Source organism: Orcinus orca, chromosome 9 (genome assembly GCF_937001465.1).
Source record: "Orcinus orca chromosome 9, mOrcOrc1.1, whole genome shotgun sequence".
Taxonomy (NCBI): Eukaryota; Metazoa; Chordata; class Mammalia; order Artiodactyla; family Delphinidae; genus Orcinus; species Orcinus orca.
The window spans coordinates 77,169,744-77,175,952 of record NC_064567.1 but is presented as its reverse complement, the minus strand read 5'-3'; the positions used below and the strand labels follow the sequence as shown (position 1 = coordinate 77,175,952).

The following is a 6,209-nucleotide window of genomic DNA, read 5'->3' as shown; positions in this document are numbered from 1 at the left end:
GACTGATGTACTTAATTCTCCCAACCAAAAGGAAACTGGGGTCAACTACTATCTGCCTGCTTTTAACGTCTCCAGTAAAAGGCCATAGCTTCGCTCCAAAGATTCTTATTGTTAGCATCAGCTGCTTCTTCTATATTCAGACAAGTAAATGAAGAAATGTAAACAAAAAGTGTGATAATGACTGAATAGTGACAATGACTGACAATGACGGCCGCGTAGAAATTTTGGTGTTTTCTTTTCTCCAATCAGGAGACCTTTTGTATGTTAGGGTCATTTACTCTTTAGTTACCCATGATGGTGTTAGAAGCAATTGCAGTGAATACCAGATGTTGTCAGCATTAATGTCTATGCCACTGATTTTCAAACAGATAAACAGTGCCGTCACTGCAGAGGGAATGAGATTGCTGAGATGAGAAGTGCATGATGGGCGTATCCCAGAGGGAGTAGCTAGGAGACAAGGTGGTGATGGGGGAAAAGGAGGGGGGTGTCATGTGGAACAGACCAATAGAATGCCTGGTAGTATCTGAACATTTTTCTGAGGATGGGTTGGCTCCATTATAAGTAATGGCCCACTATCGGCATTTTTAATTAGGTTTTATAGTGATTCTTTGCTCTATTTCATTCTCTTGCCCTCTTGTGGGAGAAAAAAAAAAGTATATGGTATTCAAGTCAGATTTCCAAGGGGAAGAAAAAGAAAAGCAAACTCTCTAAAATGGAGATTGAAGTCACAACTATGGCTTCATTAACAGAATACTCAACAAACTGAACCACAAACAATATTCCGTTTTCTGTATATTAGAACACAGACTTCTGAAACTTAAAGTTTGCTTGAGAGTTGTTGGAAATGGGAATTTTTCCCAAGAGATTATGAATTTACATTGTTTTCTGGTTAATAAAGGAAAGCCAAGTGGAAAAAAAAAATCCTCCAAGGGCTGACACTCTTAAGCCTAACCCAATCAGCAGGATAAGAAACTTCATTGTCTTCTTGTAAATTGATCTGTTCTAATTATAGCTCAAAGGAATTATCAGGGAAATTCCTGGAAACAGTAATTAGTCAAAAAAGATTGAGATGCCCCATCAAACATTTTAGTTTTAAGAAGATATGTTTCATATTTGCAGCCTCCTTTGAACAAGGAACCCCAGGTGCTGGTGATATAATGAGGGCACTTTATAATACTGGGGCATGTGGTCTCCAAATAAGACAGACTCTAGCCTCTTCTGCCTTTTATGTACATCATTTTGCCAGTTGCTGGAGTTTGCTTTAGTTTCTGGCTTCTCTGTTGACCTGATTAGCTTAACTGAGTATTTAAATTTTATTTATTCATTACTTGCTTCTGCCAATTTCCCAAAAGGATTTCAGGTGAGCTTAACTGGAGGGCCTTTCACAGAACCCTCCGCATTGTTCCTGTTTGTAATTCACAAACCATTAACAGCTCTGTATAGGATGGCCTTATCAGGCCTCTCGAGTTTTGCAGTTTATACATGGTATTTGTATTATTTAATCCTGAGATGTTCTCTCTGCATATCTATTTGTAGTTTTTTTCTTTTTCTTTTACTTTTTTGCGGTACGCGGGCCTCTCACTGTTGTGGCCTCTCCCGTTGCGGAGCACAGGCTCCGGACGCGCAGGCTCAGCGGCCATGGCTCACGGGCCCAGCCGCTCCGCGGCATGTGGGATCTTCCCGGACCGGGGCACGAACCCATGTTCGCTGCATCGGCAGGCGGACTCTCAACCACTGCGTCACCAGGGAAGCCCCTATTTGTAGTTTTGATGTTTCATTTGGATTCTTGGATTTACATGTTCCGCATATCGACATTTATTTGTTTGAATGCTCTCGCTTCTCTGCTACCAGTGGGCGTGGCGCGGGGGGAGGCGGAGTCAGCGGAGGCTGTGGAGCTGGGAGGGTGGGAGACTGGGGGTGGGAGGGGCGAAAGCACGAGAGTGAGTGAGTGCGTGGCTGAGTATTTACCCGCGTGAGGCAGCGAGACGCTGGGGCTTAAGTCAGGCGAGCAGCGTCTCGGCGCCCGCCAGCAGCTTCTCCCGGTCCCCGGACCCAGCGACGGCTTGGTTTTGAGGATGCGGGGAAGCAAGTGTCCGGCCCTACACATGGAGGACATGGACCTGCACCCCGAGCTGCTGCAGAAGTTCACCTGCCTGGCACCACTGACGAGGACGTGCTCATCTCTGGGTTCCACCAGTTGCTTGGCTTCCAGCTCAACCCGGCCGGCTATGCCTTTTCCTGCCCATGACACCAACCGGAACTTACAAGCAGCAGTTGGCGCCTATTACGACTAGGAGAGGCCAAACCTCAGTGTGCCTTCTGTGTCCTTTGTTGAAGGTGTCATCATAGGAGAAGGGGAGTCGATACCTCCTGATACTCAGTTTATAAAAACGTGGTGGATGCAGAATTCTGGGGCAGAGGCCTGGCCTCCAGGAGTTTGTTTTAAATACGTCAGAGGAGACCAATTTGGACTTGTGCACGTGGTGATGGGGAGATCTCTAGAGCCCCAAGAGGTTGCAAATGTCAACGTCCACGTGTGCAGCCCGGGCAGAGCAGGAATGTGTCAGGACGGCGGCGGATATGTGCGGCCACAGGACTCTACCATGGAGATGTCGTAGGGGTCCTTCTCGGTGTGGAGGTGGGTGGACTTTTAGGAGTAACGCAGCAGCTGTCATCTTTTGAAACGGAGTGCGACACACAGCCACATCACAAGGTAGAAGGAAACTTAAACTCCTTTGCCTCTCCCCAAAAGAACCGACAATCAGGTGAAACAATTTAAAAGACCCTGGGGATTCCGGTTCGACTCCCTCAGCAAAAACACATGGGCTCCTGTTCGTCACCACACCAAGCAAGATGGGAGTAGACCCTCACAGAACTCTGTGAATCTGTCCCCCAGCCGTCACGCAAACAGCTTGTCCCTAAGGTAGGTGCCCTCAGAGAAGAGGAGAAAGGGCAGGTGGTGGGCCTTGGGATTTGTGATACCCCTTCATGGCAAACCTAGAAGCCTAGAATGTTCTTTAAGACTGCTTAGCTCTCCTGCCAATGCAACAGCACAAATACCTACCCCCCCACGTACACGTCCTGTGGATATTATTCCATCCACGTTTGTAATTTACTGCTGTCTCTGCTCTGGTTTGGGTGTTGAAAGAACCAACTTCTTTACCTTTAGCATCAACAACAACTAAAAAGTCAAAATATCACTAGTCATTCTTCCAGTGTAAATGCATACTAAGTGTGGAGCAGCAGCACAGCTTTGGAATTCGTTCCTACTGTGTTTGTTTTGGTTTTGGGTGGGGTGTTTTTCCTGAGGAAAAAGACAAGCTCAATTATTTATCCTAAATGTTGTTGAGCTTCCAGTTTATTTACCTTGTTTGTGTGAGTTTCCAGTTTATTCACCTTGTTTGTGTGTCTTGCTGATATTTTCCCAGTGTCTTATGGCCCATCGACGTCCTCACTCAAAACCCGGAGTGGTCCAAGTGATATTTTGACTTTTCATGTGTGAGGAATAAGTGAGAGAATTGTTGAGTTAATCATCATTTTAAATATTCTGATTGTTCTAAGACAGACTTCTAGGTGTTGGATTTCTTGATCTGTTTCTTTCCATGCTTGCTGATTAGACAGAGCCTTCCATGCTCTGCTAAGGTGATGATGGTTCCTGGTTGTTGGTTTTGGTTGGTTGAATAAAGCCCTGATGCTGAGAGCTAAAAAAACCAAAAAAAAGTTTTTAAAATGTGTAATCTCTCTGGTCAAAATTATTTAGTACTTGAAATACCAATTTATCTTATTTGATTGGAAGTGCTTTTGGAGAAAACAGAAAAAAAAAAAGTTTAGACCTTAGCACTCAAGGTAGCATCTGACGTAAGTTACCAACTTTACTGAGCTTTCCTTCTGTGAATTTAGACAGGTAAAAGCTGCTGAAACTACTTGTATTCTGTAGTATACATTGTGGTTCTGAAACGTAATTTAGAATTTCTTGCACTGCTTGTTAAAACACAGATTGCTGGTGTCGACACCAAGTGTTTTTGATTCAGTATCAGGTTTGGGTTTGGGAATTTGTTTTTCTAACAAGTTCCCAGGTGAAGGTGATACTACTGGCTTGAGAACTGCTGATGTTGTAGATTACGCCAAAGTTTAAGACAATAATTTTGCTCTTAGAAATTGTCTCTCTGTTGGAAAAAAAGGCACGAAGCCTAAATTTTGATCTCAGTATATTACTCCATGCAAGCTCTTTCCAAGGTACGTCTATTATTGGTGGCTGAAATTGTTTAACATTTAAATTCTAAATACAAAGCTGGTTACTTCTAAGACATGTATTGATACTATGTACAGACAGAAAATTCTGTCTATTAAGACAGAATTCTGTTTACTTCATTGTGCCTGCTGTAAGAAATAGAATCATTGATTTACTGACTTTTTATGAATAAGTAATACTAGTTGAGAGTAGGTAAATTTAAAATATGGTGTAAAAAATAATATAAAACCGAATGTTTTAACTCCACACACCCAGAGGTAATAATTTTACATTTTAGCATTTAATGTGCAGATTGTATATGTGTATATTTTATATATATTTATATATAATATTATATATAACATTTACATTATTTTAATTCTGATTTATTTTACTTGATATTACATAGTAGTTACTTATAATTACATTTTCCTACCAAAATATTCTTAAATAATTTTTAGTTACAGAGAAATCAATAATATATCAAAATCCCATCTCTAAACATTAGAGTTCAGCTGTTAATATTTACGTTGTAATGAGAATTTTATCGCTCTTAATTACATACTTGTTGCCTACACCTGTGAAAATACCCACCTAATGCCTCATCTCTGTCTAACCAAAACCATTTAATCCAGATCCGTCCACAGCCTGTAAAACTCTCTGTGACTTAAAACATGTTTTTTCTGGTATGATCCTCTTATCACATATGAGGTTTTTAAATTCTTTCGCTAGTTAGAGTCTCTCCTACTTAAAGTAAGATCTTTATGCATACAGAGGCATGGTAGTCCTTGAGTAAGTTTGTCATATTCCCACCTGTCAGTAAGCATTCAGCACATTTCTGCTCACTTGCTCTGTGACAACCTGGATATCATGTGTCTTTGGGAAAACATAGTCCCACTTAAATTTCTTCCTTCTAAATCTCCTGTTTAGGGACAGCTATGGTACCTATTACCATAAGGCCAGGGATTTTTGACGACAGATCATGGCAGAGTCTTGTCAGAAACAACTCGTTTAGCAAAACTTCTGGCATGTGGCATTTATTCAGCCAGATGATTTTATACTCATGAAAAATGAGAACTTTTCTGTACTTACAATTTGATTTTTTTTTGCTTCATCTCATTTAACTCTTGGTAAAATCCTTGTGTGTCTCATCTGTACAAACAAAACATGATTTATAGCAAATCTCTTCCAACGCAAAACTGAACATTCCCACCAGCTCCCTCTTTTAATATCCACCAAATTAGACAGTGATATTCTCTGTTATCTGGCCCAGTCTCATGATAACAGCGACATTTCTTCTGGTGATTCTTGTCCTTAAGGACTTGAAATTGCCTTCAGAACTAACCTGAGAGCATCAGGATTTATCTCCCACCTTGATTCCCATCTAAGGTCTATGAAAAACAGTCCCTGAACGGTGCTTGACACATAGTAGAACAACCAATATTTGTTGAATGAGTAATTCGTTAACACTATTAAAATTTAGCAGATGTTTTACTTTTTTTACAGAAATTAACTTTCAGTTAACAGGGGGTCTGCTTGGTTTTCATGCTATAGTTTACTTATATTGATGTATTAATTTACAAATCATTTGCTTCCAAAAAGAGTTTGAAGTACAGTATATAAAATATTTGTATAAGTCCATTAAACAATAAAAGCATAATGGATGATTAAAGAGTATATTATGTTCCTCTTAAATATATTTAAAATCAAAAATAAGCTGAATTTGTCTTCCACATGCAAAATCCATAATGAATGGTGGGTGTCGGTGGTTAGAAAAAGGTGATTTACTTTAAATAAAAAATACCACTTAGTGATGATGATTATAACACATTTTAAATATGAGTCACTGTGTGCTAGCATTTATAGAATAAAAATTATGAAAAATTTAGATATATTGACATTTCTGGGTTTAGAATACTAACAATTCTTATGTCATTAAATATGTACTGTTCTTGGCAATGGGCATGAAAATATTGCC

The 6,209-nt window shown here is 40.3% G+C and overlaps 1 pseudogene; it reads left to right on the top strand.

The window, feature by feature from the left end:
* The first annotated feature begins 2,025 nt into the window (after nucleotides 1-2,025).
* Nucleotides 2,026-4,135, top strand: LOC101278685 (protein ILRUN-like; annotated as a pseudogene).
* The last annotated feature ends 2,074 nt before the right edge of the window (nucleotides 4,136-6,209 follow it).